Genomic DNA, 14826 nt, shown 5'->3' with positions numbered 1-14826 from the left:
TGGAGGGTGAAGCTTTGACAATGCCAGCCACTCGTGCTGGCGAAACGTCAGTAAAATCATTAGATGAACGTCGGCCGAAGACCCGAGACAGAAGCCAATAGGCAGTTTGTCAACAAGTGGCCACGAAAGCCTTAAAAATCTTGTATCTTTCGTTCCATCACGACTGTCATTTACCCTGAAGAGAAAAAAATTGTATGCGCAAGCGCATGTCTGTGTATTGTGCAAACTTTGGTTTTGCGTGTGAGTAATTTCGTTGAAAACGTGTTGAAATTTTGTTGTTCATACGGAGACCAGCCCAACACCTACCACTAGGAAAATTCGGAAAAAATATATTGGCCGAGCATGGTGGCGCCACGGTAATGGCACTGAATTCATATTCCGGAGGGGCAGTGCTTGAATTAAGTTTTCCGTGGTTTCTCGAAATACCTAAGGCAACTGTGAGAATGGTTCCTTTGAAAAGGGCATGGGCGATTTAGTATATATCCCGTTTTTTGATGTTGATACCCCTATCGGGCACCTCCCCACGTGGCGGATAGGGGAAAGCTTCCTAGATATAGGTGGTACTGGGGAAATGAAATACCCAGGAAGGACCAAAAACCAACAAAAAACACAAACCCAATGGTGCCTGTTCAGCATCTGGCGGCCAGTGGCCAGCGTCTGTTCCACTAGTTGAGGTGGCTCTACGAAAACCTTCTCGAATTCAAAACATACAAAAACGTACACCTGTGGTCTCAACAGAGACCACCACAAAAATCAAAATTCAGCTTGAATGCATGACGGAAAAGACGACCACAGAGTCACTAGACAGGCACCAGTCTGTAGACTGGATTCACCTGATCATCGGATTATGGGGGATCAGGGACACCATGCGGAGAAGAATCGGAGCTCCTCAAAGACTTCTCACTCTCTCAAAACGAAACGTAAAAACTTTATTGGCACAATTAATGTTAACACCGTCACTATCACAGGCAAATTAAAGCAACTCACCAACACAATGGGAAAATTTGACCTGAAAATCACTGCGCTGCAAGATTCAAATGATTGAGATTTTCACTCTGCAGTGGAGTGTGCGCAGATATGAAACTTCCTGGCAGATTAAAACTGTGTGCACCGACCGAGACTCGAACTCGGGACCTTTGCCTTTCACGGGCAAGTGCTCTACCCACTGAGCTACCAAAGCACTTGCAGTAGAGCACTTGCCCGCGAAAGGCAAAGGTCCCGACTTCGAGTCTCGGTCGGTGCACACAGTTTTAATCTGCCAGGAAGTTTCAAGATTCAAATGGTTCAAATGGCTCTAAGCACTATGGGACTTAACATCTGAGGCCATCAGTTCAAAAATGGTTCAATGGCTCTGAGCGCTTTGGGACTTAACTTCTGTGGTCATCAGTCCTCTAGAACATACAACTACTTAAACCTAACTTACCTAGGGACATAACAGACATCTATGCCCGAGGCAGGTTCGAACCTGTGACCGCAGCGGTCGCGTGGTTTCAGACTGCAGCGCCTAAACCGCTCGGCCACTCCAGCCAGTGGAGGTCATCAGTCCCCTAGCCTTAGAATTACTTAAACCTAACTAACCTTGAGAGGTGGCAGAAGCCCCTTCTCATATTTCTATCTTACTCTAATTCGATTTTCCTCTCTAATTGCGTGCGGTTTAAAGTTGCTATTCCTTCACACGTGGACTTCCCACGCAGCGTCTCTCGTCACCCGGTTGGTCCGGTGAGAGGCGGGCTCTTCTGGTCTTGAGAGGGTTAAACCGACGGGTGTGAGGGAGTCAAGTGAATGCTTTCCAGACGCCGACATTGTCATAATAGCGGCGGAGACACGCCCGCATGGGCCTGAAGGAGCGGCTGGGCTAGAGATTCCGTTACTTCGCAGAAACTTAGCGAAAACACTTTCTGGCGGGCTACCGGCGAGACGTGGGAATCACTTGTGTTCCCAAGCAGTCTTGGCAGGAAAATTCCAGCGTTTTCTGCAAAATCGTAACTGTGATTGGCTTGCTCAGAACATAGCTCTGTGACATAGCAAAATCGGTGCAGAAATTGGCGCCAAGAATCTCCATTGGTGGAACGGTAGTGCTTTGGCAATAGAGTGGAATTTTCCGCCGGTTTTCGAGTTGCTGATTGGAATGTTTAACCACGGCCACTGTCGTGGGGGCGGGAATGTTCTGTGTTCGGCTTGTACGGGTGGTCTTGAGGGTAGTCGGTTCTCACCTATCGGTCGTAGTAGGTTACAAGACTGAGCTCTCGCTGCGCTGGACAGCCTGCCTTCCGTTGGCTGTCTAATACACTTTTATTTGATTATAACTGTTTAACGAAGTTGCTGAAGTTTCGACTTCAACGTAACATTCCGAGTACAGTTGGCAATTGAGCGTTCTGCGTACAAGCGGCCTATGTTGTCTGTCTTGGGCAGTTTTGGCTAAAGTTGACTGTATCGGAGTTACTGTGTGACTTCGCTTGTTAAAATCAATCACTGTACCGTCAGTGATTGTGTGGCGAGCCTTCTTCGTCTCCCTCAGAGGCGCATTTGTATTGATAGGAAGTCTTTAGTCTGGAACAACCAGACCACGACAATTTGTTTCGGGCTATACTCACGACATTATCATCACCACGACGGGACGTCGAAGCAACCTGCCATCGCTTCCGGTACGCCAGATCGTGTCCTTGCAGTTAAGAAGACAGCTTGGTAATGTATGTCCGCAGCACCGGCAGATTAGGGAATTTGCACTGTGATAATCAGAGCTCAGCAGAGCGCGCCTGTTCGTCTTTTTCTAAGTTGGTTCTATCTTGGGTGTTCATTGTCTGAGTTCTCACTACTGTAGCAACAATTAATGTTGGGTTGGTTGTGTGTTTTCTCCTAAGATTTGAGTTGCAAGGGATTGGCTCCACATACTACTTCGTCATAAATGTCACAATCTAGTTTATGGACAACTTCGACTTCACAGCATTTATTTGAATATCCAATTTGATCCATTTTGATGTATTGTAAATGTTTCATGTGTTTTGTTTAGGATTTTGAGTTTAGTCATAATAAATCAAATTGTTATTTTGGACAGAACTTTCATTCTGTTAATCGGTAGGGCAACCCTTTCATTTCTCACAACATTTCTGAAACTTTCCTCTATTTAATTAATGTCTATCAAATTAAATTATTGCAGGTGCCAAACGCTTTTCTACCCCACTTGCAGGGTCGATTACAGTCAGTTCGCGTTTCTTTTTAATCCATGTGCAACAGCAAAAGTCGGAGTTAAAGAAGGGGGGGGGGGGGGGTGCTTAGAGCATCATTTATATATGAAGATTCTCGAAGAATTTAGTGTTAAATACACTACTAGCCCCGGCACCTCGCATTAAATGGCGACCCTTAGCCTCAGATCTTTCCTGTGAATCACTGATAAGCAAACAGTATTCTTAGTAGGAACATTCAAATTTTTTTCTCTACTTTTTTTTAATGTTTAATACCCAAGTTGTTTTCTTATAGTTCCGTGAGTAGTTTTAAGTAGCGGCTCATGATTACTGTTTTTGTTTTCAGCGTGTATATTTGTTTGTTTGTTCATTGTTTTGTGTGTTTCTTTGATGTGGAGTCCGCACCACATCACATTTTGTCGGGTTTGTGTGCAGTTTCTGTACCACAACAAATCGTGCATGTAATTACAGCTTTGGAACGGCGTTGTTGAAATTTTATGTCTATGTGGAAAAATATATGGAGTAGATTATTTTTATTGTACATTGTAGATAAATTAGTTTTTCATGAATAATCACGAGAAGTAAGGCACGACTATTATCCAGCGAAGCTAAAACAAAAGAGGATAGCATAATGGATGACGGGAAATTGACTGACGGGGATAGGTTCGGAGATGAGATGGGCACATTTTTCGCAGGACAGGACGACAGGGTCATTGATGAGGACGGTGATTTGGACGAGATCTTAGAGCAACGTCGCGGCCGTGATTATGATAGTAAGGTAGAGGATAAAACAGAGACAGGCACACAGGTCGAGACGGCAGCAGAAATTCATAATCAAACGAACGAGAGCAGACAGGGTTCAGCTCGGTAACGTCAGAGCTCTAGCGCCCAGGTGTCCAGAGTTACATCGCCCATGTTTGAAGAGGATCGAAAAGATGACATAAACCCAATACTGAGCTTCCTACGATCAATGAAAGAAGAAGCTGACGAACAGCGTAAGAAGGAGAAGGAAGAAGCTGAGAAACAGCGTAAGAAGGAGAAGCAAGAAGATCATGAACAGCGAAAGAAGGAGAAGGAAGAAGCTGACGAACAGCGCAAGAAGGAGAAGGAAGAAGCTGACGAACAGCGTAAGAAGGACACTGAGGCAATAATTTCTCATTTAAGAGAAATTCGAGAGGAATTACTAACAATAAAGAAAGAATGTGGAGAAGTAAAACAAATGTCAATGGCTGGACAAAAAGTGGCAGGCCTGGCCAAAATGGCAGCAATAGGGGCAATGAAAGTCGCGGAAGCAACTTCTAAATTCGCAGGGCGCTTGCGACGTGCAACACAATCCCACTCAAAATCCCTAGCGTTCTTAAAAACTCAAGGTAATATCGCGGTTGCGAACACCACGAAACGAATGAAAGAAGTAGAGAGTTGGATAGCAAAACTAGAGCAAAACGGGCAGACGAGCACTGCGCGTTCGGATACCAATGATGGAGTACACAGAATTGTGTCTCCGAGGAAAAGCCCGCCGTGCTCTAGCCCAATGACCGAGTGCGGAACTAACAATTCACACGCAGAAACAGCGAGTAATAGCTCCAATAATTGTAGCCCACTTAGGAGAGTGAATTCTGAGTGCCACTTCCACTGTGATTCAGAGGTAGCACATCACAGTTATCAGCAAGATAGAACAGGACACTCAGCAGACGGGCAAGTATCGGAAACGAGTGACAACATCAGTACGAGGATCAGACAGGATTTTGATCACAATCACTTCCTGTCGATATTAAAATTCCAGAAGTTCAAAGAAAATGGATGGTCGATGCATCCAAAGAGCTGGGTGATGCAGTTTACAAATTCATTACCGGCATCATGGCCAACCCAGGCAAAATTAGAATTCATGTGTGGACACATCGAAGGCCAAGCCGCGGAAAAGATGCGGGGTGTGGCAGTGACGTGTCGGACCTATCAGGAATTTGTTGGTGCATTCCTGCGGACCTACTGGTCAAAGGAAACGCAAGACAGGATTAAAGAGGAAATAATATTTTGTCCTGAACTAGAAGTGTCCGGGCATAGGAGCGCAACCAAATTTCTTGTTGATTTACTCAAGAAGAATCAATTTTTAGATAGTCCATATAGCAACGGAGAAATCATTAAATTTTGGTTTTCCACATTGCCAGTTAGGTACCAACAGGCACTTGTCGGGAAGTGTGGATCTGACATGGAAGCATTCAAGAGTCTATTGCGCGAACTCGAAGTAGTCTTTGATAAACAAGACGCAATGGACAGGAAGAAGGGGCAAAGTAACAAATACCACGGGCCAGGAAGGGAAGACGACAACAGATCGCATAGTCGCACTGGTCAATTAGGAAACCAGGGTTACGGAAGTCGAGGTTACGCTATTCAAGGTTATGGAAACCAGAGACAGGGAAACCAGAACGTCAGAGAACAGGGTCAATCTAGACAAGGAATTTGGGATAGGAGGAATAACGAACGGCAAAGCGACCGTAATTGGAGGGAACGAAACCAAGGACAACAGTGGAGCCAGGAGGTTGAAACTAGACCCGCAAATCCTAATGCACGTCAGAGGAGGGTAGCTTAACAAGGGATTGACGCCAGACTAGTGCGAACACAGGCCGCCGGAATTTCGCACGTAATCTCGGACCTGGCCAATTACGGATGATAAATTACGAAGATTTATCAGAAATCCTGCTCGAAGAACGTAAAACAACTCCTCGACAGGATCGGCAGCCTCTTATCACAGTAGCAATAGCTGAAAAGAGTATGAATGCGATGATAGATAGTGGAAGCTACATAACAGCAATATCTGAGGCAGCATACAAGAGGTGCTCTCATGAGGTGGACTGACCTGTCCTATCGGTTAAGAAAACCAAAAGAAAAGGGGCATTAGCGGGTAAATGTACTGAGGTCACCCAACAAACAAGACTGAAATTCTCCTGCCAAGGACACAAAATAGAGTCTAACTTCTGAATCGTGCCAAATCTGGCGGTCGACATGATAATAGGAACGGACTTCCTAAATGAGCATGAAGCGATAGTTGATCTAGGACGAGGTGAAGTGGTTTTGAGGAAAGGGAATCCCGTCCACATTAAGTTCGACGACCAGCTGATCCCAGCTCAACTACCGTCTAACTGTGTACGGATAAACTATGCGTGTCTGAAAGACAGAAAGGAAGAACAGGTCGACGTTGCGGGTAGGGGAGAGGACACGGATGAGAATGAAGTCGGAATAATGGGAGAAATAAAGGAGAAAATAGGAGAAAAAGTGGAAGCAATAAAGAATATAAGGTGCGACCACCGCAAAGAACTTCATAAATTACTAGTAGAACATGCGGAGGTTTTCATTCCCAAGACAGGATCAATAAAGAACTTCCAATATGAATTCCGTGTACGTCCGCACAACCAGTTTCGTGTGCCACCCTACCCAATCCCCTTGGCATATCGACAGAAAGTAGCAGCTGAAATTACGCGAATGCTTAGAGAGGGAATAATAGAACCTACGGCTTCAGCCTATAATAACCCGTTAAGAGTAGTCGAGAAGGCAGATGGTAGTATTCGTTTACTCTTGGACTCGCGACAAATCAATACCATAATAGAACCCGAAACAGACAGACCGGAACGATTAGAGGAACTCTTACAAAACTTCCATGGAATATCAATCTTCTCATCAGTTGATCTAAAATCGAGTTTCTGGAAGATCGAGTTCCACCCAAATTGCAGACAGTACACAGCCTTTTTAGCATTTGGAAGATGTTACCGGTTTAGTCGTCTACCATTTGGTTTGAACATTTCGTCTGCCGCATTCATTCGGGGGCTGGACGGCATACTAAGCGATAATTTGAAACGTCATGTCACCAGCTATGTGGACGATTTGCTGATCGCGGAGAAATCTTGGGGAGAGCACAATGCGGGCCTCGGTGGACTCCTTGCGACATTCAAGGAATACGGAGTGACTATCAATATCGAAAAATCGAATTTTGGGACGTCCTCTGTCAAATTTCTAGGACATATCATCACGGGTGAGGGCATTGCGCCAAATCCCGAAAAGATGGAAGCGATTGAAAAGTTTCCCATTCCTACGACAAAGAAGCAGTTAAGGGGGTTCTTAGGGACCATAAATTTTTACAACCGCTTTATACATGTCAAAACTCAGAGCAGTCCTAGATTGCATCAACTTACAGGAAAGAAGATTCCTTGGGAATGGGATGAGGTGGCCGAATCCGAATGGAAAGCATTAAAATTCGCATTATTACAAGCACCCATCCTCTCACACCATCATTTAGCAGAAGAGCTTTGCATAGTAATGGACGGTTCATACTCTGGGCTGGGTGTCATAGTGTTCCAAGACTATGTACATGAAGGAAACAGGGTGTGGAAGACAATTGCGTTTGGTAGCAGAGTACTAGCCAAGAGTGAGAGGAATTACTCAGTAACCGAGTTAGAGGCGCTGGCTATTGTATAAGCGTTTGAAAAATTCAGATACCTTCTGTTCGGTCGCAAGACGAGGGTCTACACAGACCACAATGCACTCGAGTTCCTGATGACTGCAAAGCTTAATCACAGGCAGCTCATTAGGTGGGCATCATATCTGCAGCAGTACAATTTTTCGATAGAATATATCCCCGGCAGTCAGAACATTATAGCAGACGCCTTATCACGGTCACCGATCGGACTTGAGCACAACATGGAAGAAGATCTGGAGGAAAATCACTACTGCCTTTTCTATATGCAGAAAGTAGCCTTTGAAAATTTTATTACCTGTAGTATGCAGGACATCAAGAAGGAGCAAGACAAGGACCCTGCCCTAGTGTTATTGAAACAGAAATGGACAGACAGAAGACACGCCATCGTCAGGCAGTTCTACCTCTTGCGGATAGGCATAATTTTCCACCGAAATTATGCCAATGACACTGAATGGGGGGTATGCATCCCTGAACACCTAATAAACAAGGTTATATGGCATACTCACCTCAGCTATCGACACTTCGGACCACGCAAGTGCAATCTCAAGCTAAGGACCATGTGTTACTTTCAAAACATGGGGCGTCGTATTCGGAGGGTACTGTCGGTGTGTAAAGACTGCCAAAAGGCTAAGCACACCACTGTGAGCATGCAGGCACCATTATACCCAATCGTACCGACCAAATTAAGACAATTAGCAGCAACAGATTTGATGGGGCCTTTGACAAGAACAAGAAAAAGATATACTTACGTATTAGTGTTTGTTGAACTAACGTCCAAATACGTTACCTTTACGGCACTGAAGAGGGCGACAGGACGAACTGTATCACGAGCCCTAATCCGGGATTTCCTACCACAGGTTGGTCATGTGAGTAGAAATATTTCTGATAACGGGCCACAATTTAAGTCAAAAACATGGAAGGAGACGTTGCATCGATGTAAAATTGATCTCATTTTTATATCTTCACACCATCTGAGCTCGAATGCTGCAGAACGGGTTATTAAGGAACTCGGAAACTTGTGCCGGTTGTATGTAACAAACAGCACACGACATGGCACGTTTTCCTTAAAGACTTCCAGGAGGTGATCAATGAGGTACCCCATGGGATAACAAAATTGGCACCCATTACAGTACTGAAAAACCGGATTCCTAAGGACTTGATAACCGAGGTCGTAAACTTCCCACCAAGGGCGCGAACGCAGCACCGAGCCGTAGTGGATTTGGCTGTCAAGAAGATACGGGCTGCAGCAGAGGTCAGGAAGAGACGTGCCGACAGGGGAGCTCGTATACGACACTTCCAAATTGGACAAAGGGTGCTCGTGAAGTCTTTCCGACTTTCTAACAAGCAAAAAATGAAATGCCAAAAATTCTATTCTGCTTACAACGGCCCGTATCGTATAAGGAGAGCAGCTCACCACAATGCTTATGAATTGGAGACGCTGAAAGGAAAGAAGTCCATAGGACTCCACCACATCTCTCACATAAAGGAGTTCGTGCAATAGTAGTAGTGTAAGTGGTGTACACAGTAGAATGGGCAAATACATGAACCTTGTTATATTAGTAGTGTAAGTGGTGTACATAGTAGAATAGGTAAATATATGAACCTTTCTTCGGGGAACAATAATCGTTGCATTAATAGATTAAGATTGCCAAAGTATTAACACGCTGGGTTGTCTCGCATAAGAATTTACTGCTGCTATAATTTTTTTTGTTTATGTTCGCGACTTCCAATGTCGATGGAGTAGGAGACACTACCTTTCCATGAGCAATGTTTTTGTCCTTTCCTGTCTGGTGTCCATGTTGAGGGATAATGATGAGTGAGGAGATGTCGCACAAACGGGCGCATACAAGAACGTGCTTTTAGAAGCGTTCTGAGAAGTCGTGATACGCTCTATAGCGGCCACAACCAGTTCGTGAGACGTTCATACCGATGCTTGCAGGCACGCAACAGTGCACTGCAAGATTGTGGTATATTGCGTGATTTCGAGGATGAATATGGGCAGTATAGTTTTTACAGTGATGCGCCAGCATCGTTGTCATGCAAGTCGGGGTGAACCTGTGAGTGTTTGACTCCAGTGGTGCCCTAGACGGTAGAAATGCGGGCATAAAGCCTACCATGCCAATGTGCTGGTTGGGGATTTAGCATGCTGCTTGCGACTGTCACAGATGAATAACCAGGGAATTATACTTGGATATTCGTGACATACTGTGTAGCTGGCGTGTGGTGGGCGACTGAATCCTTAGCAGGAACCAGTCTTGGCTTGGTCATATTACATTGCCTCTGGAAAGGTGCGCTTTCATTGCTAAAACTGCATCACATACAAAATTAAGTTGAACTATAAATTTATTGTCTTGTATAGCCATGGCTAACACAGTCTCCGGAGTTTCAGGGAGGCGTAATGAAAACTCAGAGGTCATGTCGTACGGCGCGCACATCACTGTCGTCAATAGCGGCGAGCAGCGAGACATCTGAACGTAACAGGAATTATGTAAGAGTATTGTATAAGGTAAAAAAAAATAAAAAAAGGAGAGTACTATATACTAGGATAAGTTAAACTTTAGGATTTAACAATAACTAGATCCTTAATATTGTGGGGGTTTTCTACCATAAGTGTTTGGCGCGCGCCTGTTGGGATGCTATTTTCCAGGTCACCAAACCACAGACCCCGAGTGGAGGGACGATGGGCGAGCGAATGTAGAATAGTTGCATGTTCTTTATAACTCAGTAAAACTTCCACCTGCATAATAACATAATTTATTCAAAAGACATAGAATGTAGATCGTTGGCGATTGGTAGTTAACTCTTGAGCATGTCTACTGTCGCTCTATATAAGTAATAGTAATATTAGTGCAGGCCCGCACATTTAGTTGTTCATCCAGTATAGCGTCACACACCATGTACGGTAGTGAGATCGGTCTCTACACAAATATCAAGATAGATTATTTCCATGTCTAGATTAGATACACCAAGATTTTATTATAATGATAGCTGTAGATTGATAAGTATAAAATTAAAATTAGAGTGTCTGAAATGACAGACCATCAATGTATCGTTATGTAAATTTATTATAACATAGAAGGTCATAGGAAAAAGTTAGGCATAAGATTTTTGTCAGAACTGTGCAGATGACAGGAATCGTGGCAATGCAGAGGCCACGCGGAGCAAAAACAAGAGGTCATCGGCTACCTGCAAGAAGGGGAGCGTCAGCATGCCACCTGACGAGAAGGGCGCGGGAGCGTCCGGTCCTACAAGCTGTGAGTCACCGGGCCGTATACCTGAGGGATTAGGCGGCAGACAGCCCTCACCGGGCCACAAGCGAAAGTGTGGCTGGCCGTTGACACTGACACATGACCAACACGCAACAGCCAGCTGGCTCTCCGGACGCGGCAGCCGTTTTGAGGGATTCCCTGCGGCAGACCACGTTGTCGTGAGTACACGAAGATCACATAGGGTGTCAGAACCTGCGCCTCATGTGCCTCAGGACAGAAAGGGACGCTATATACTCACCTGTTTGAGTTTTTACAACTCACTAGCATTGGCCGATCTGCATACACAAAGCAGTATCGTGCCACAAACTCTAACAAATGAATTGTCCCATTTCTAACTTCTCCTCTCATGTAGAGAGCAGTTGTAGCAATCCTCGCTCCTAGTTCGATCCTGTCTGGATGACCTCACACACTTATGGAGTCATTCCACGTGCCATCATCCCTCGTCGAACTGCAATATTGGGAAATGTAAAGTACTGTCCAGGGAGAGAAGAGATCTGGACTGGTGATGTATCCCAACTAGTAGACCTCAGAGACAATTAATCGACGTGAGGAGAGCCTATCACTATGTCTTCCTACCGTACTGCCATGATCATATGTGTGGGTCTTGCTGCAATCTCAACAGTGTACTGCAGATGCTTCAGCACACCCTATTGCTGTTGCAACAACGTAGCAACAACAGCTGACGTTTAGCCCTATTTGATGTCAGTACTGTGGCCCCATCCCAAAAGACCCCCTCCGATGCTCAAGACATGGAACACGTGCATCAATGCATATGACTCAACATACCAACCCCCTCAGAGAAACTAACGAATTTGTGAAGTGCTTCGAATATTTCCAGCAATGTGATTTAGTGCCTCATTCCCAGCACAGTCGTGAACATTGTGCAATGTGCAAGCACAACTTGACACCCCATGAACCTTGTTTTTTTTTCTTAAATTTCTTTCTCTAGTGTTGTTTTTGTAATGTATGTTATACCTTGTATGTCTTTGTGAATTTGCACTGTAATTCTTATGTAAGTGATAGAGTAGGGCGCACAAATTACAAATTACTGTATTGTTCACTACACCATGTTTTTTTTGTATTCTGAATTTTTTGTTGTGTGTATGCAAACAGTGTGCCTGAAGTCCCCATAAACTGAAGCAGATACCACCACTGTCATTGTGAATGGACCATCAGTTCAGGGAACAATTTGTAAAGGTTATTCTTGCTGCAGGGAGACAGAATGAATCGGAGGTTGTAATTAGGTTCTGAAAGCTCACAAAGAGATTGTTAACCTAAATATTATCATGTGTGATTGAGTTCAGGTTAGTTTAAAGATTGAAATTGTTGTAACATCTTGGGCATTTAATTGTGGAGCACTCCAACTCTGATTGTAAAGAATAAACTGCTCCATATTTGGCTCACGTGCCCCGGCCATATTTAGAGCGTGAATGTCTGTGTGAATCGGTGTTTGGAAGGGGCTCCCTGGGCATGGATGTGTGATGTGAGTGTTAGAGTTCCATATTAAGAAGGTGAAGTTGGCTACATCATAAATAATCCTCCCTCCATGAGCTGCATTTTTCAAAAGCAGTGATTTTTTTTATAGAGTACGGCATGTGGAGTTAGTTTGCAAGATTGTTCTTGGGCGATTCACTCACTACCTTGCTCCTAAGTGAGCCAACCGCTCACCAATTACAATCTAAAATGGTGTAGGGGCTACGAGAGGTGGCAGAATTCCCCTCTCATATTTCTATCTTACTCTAATTCGATTTTCCTCTCTAATTGCATGCAGTGAAAAGTTGCTATTCCTTCACACGTGGACTTCCCATGCAGCGTCTCTCGTCACCCGGGTGGTCCGGTGACAGGTGGGCTCTTCTGGTCTTGAAAGGGTTAAGCCGACGAGTGTGAGGGAGTCAAGTGAATGCTTTCCAGACGCCGACATTGTCATAATAGCGGCGGAGACACGCCCGCATGGGCCTGAAGGAGCGGCTGGGCTAGAGATTCCGTTACTTCGCAGAAACTTAGCGAAAACACTTTCTGGCGGGCTACCGGCGAGACGTGGGAATGACTTGTGTTCCCAAGCAGTCTTGGCGGGGAGATTCCAGCGTTTTCTGCAAAATGATAACTGTGATTGGCTTGCTCAGGGCATAGCTCCGTGACGTAGCAAAATCGGTGCAGAAATTGGCGCCAAGAATCTCCATTGGTGGAACGGTAGTGCTTCAGCAATAGAGTGGCATTTTCCGCCGGTTTTCGAGTTGGTGATTGGAACGTTTAACCACGGCCACTGTCGTGGGGGCGGGAATGTTCTGTGTTCGGCTTGTACGGGTGGTCTTGAGGGTAGTCAGCTCTCGCCTTTCGGTCGTAGTAGGTTACAAGACTGAGCTCTCGCTGCTCTGGACAGCCTGCCTTCCGTTGGCTGTCTAATATACTTTTATTTGATTATAACTGTTTAACGAAGTTGCTGAAGTTTCGACTTCAACGTAACATTCCGAGTACAGTTGGCAATTGAGCGTTCTGCGTACAAGCGGCCTATGTTGTCTGTCTTGGGCAGTTTTGGCTAAAGTTGACTGTATCGGAGTTACTGTGTGACTTCGCTTGTTAAAATCAATCACTGTACCGTCAGTGATTGCGTGGCGAGCCTTCTTCGTCTCCCTCAGAGGCGCATTTGTATTGATAGGAAGTCTTTAGTCTGGAACAACCAGACCAGGACAATTTGTTTCGGGCTACACTCGCGACATTATCATCACCACGACGGGACGTCGAAGCAACCTGCCATCGCTTCCGGTACGCCAGATCGTGTCCTTGCAATTAAGAAGACAGCTTGGTAATGTATGTCCGCAGCACCGGCAGATTAGGGAATTTGCACTGTGATAATCGAAGCTCAGCAGAGCGCGCCTGTTCGTCTTTTTCTAACTTTGTTCTGTCTTGGGTGTTCATTGAGTTCTCACTACTGTAGCAACAATTAATGTTGGGTTGGTTGTGTGTTTTCTCTTAAGATTTGAGTTGCAAGGGTTTGGCTCCACATACCACTTCGTCATAAATGTCACAATCTAGTTTATGGACAACTTCGACTTCACAGCATTTATTTGAGTATCCAATTTGATCTATTTTGATGTATTGTAAATGTTTCATGTGTTTTGTTGATGATTTTGAGTTTAGTCATAATAAATCAAATTGTTATTCTGGACAGAACTTTCATTCTGTTAATCGGTAGGGCAACCCTTTCATTTCTCACTACATTACTGAAACTTTCCTCTATTTAGTTAATGGCCCCCAAATTAAATAATTGCAGGTGCCAAACTCTTTTCTACCCCACTTGCAGGGTCGATTACAGCCAGTTCGCGTTTCTTTTTAATCCATGTGCAACAGCAAAAGTCGGAGTTAGAGTAGGGGGGGGGGGCTTAGAGCATCATTTATATATGAAGATTCTTTAAAAATTTAGTGTTATATACACTACTAGTCCCGGCACCTCGCAACCTAAGGAGATCATACACGTCCAAGCCCGAGGCAGGATTCGAACCTGCGACAGTAGCAGCCGCGTCGTTCCAGACTGAAGCGCCTAGAACCACTCGGCCACAGTGGCCGGCCACTGCAAGAGACATGATTCATGGATGATGGACACTTAAACACAGAAAATTACAGGATCTACAAGGCTAAACCTTCCATAGAAGTAAGAGACAAACTACCACTTTTCGGAACTGGATTCGCCGTACACACTTCTGTGCTCGATTCAGTTATTGAATTCACTTCTCCCAATGAAAGAGTCTCCCTGCTAACAGTAAAATCAGCTAATAAAGCCTACACTTTTATCAATGTGCACGCCCTCACAAATCACCACAATAAAATCGACCCTGAAACAGCGGGCAATTTCTGGGAAACACTTGACGAAACAACAAAAAAATACCTAGGCAACATGTGAAAAACTTAT

General features: G+C 44.7%; 1 non-coding gene across 1 annotated transcript; it reads right to left on the bottom strand.

The window, feature by feature from the left end:
• Positions 1 to 1106: 1106 nt before the first annotated feature.
• On the bottom strand, positions 1107 to 1180 carry Trnas-uga. Its single transcript has one exon. It is a non-coding gene; the product is annotated as a tRNA-Ser (tRNA).
• Between the last annotated feature and the right edge of the window lie 13646 nt (positions 1181 to 14826).

The sequence above is a fragment of the Schistocerca piceifrons genome, chromosome X (assembly GCF_021461385.2).
Source record: "Schistocerca piceifrons isolate TAMUIC-IGC-003096 chromosome X, iqSchPice1.1, whole genome shotgun sequence".
NCBI classification, from domain to species: domain Eukaryota; kingdom Metazoa; phylum Arthropoda; class Insecta; order Orthoptera; family Acrididae; genus Schistocerca; species Schistocerca piceifrons.
Note: the sequence above shows the minus strand (reverse complement) of the source record. Positions and strands in the feature narration are given on the sequence as shown.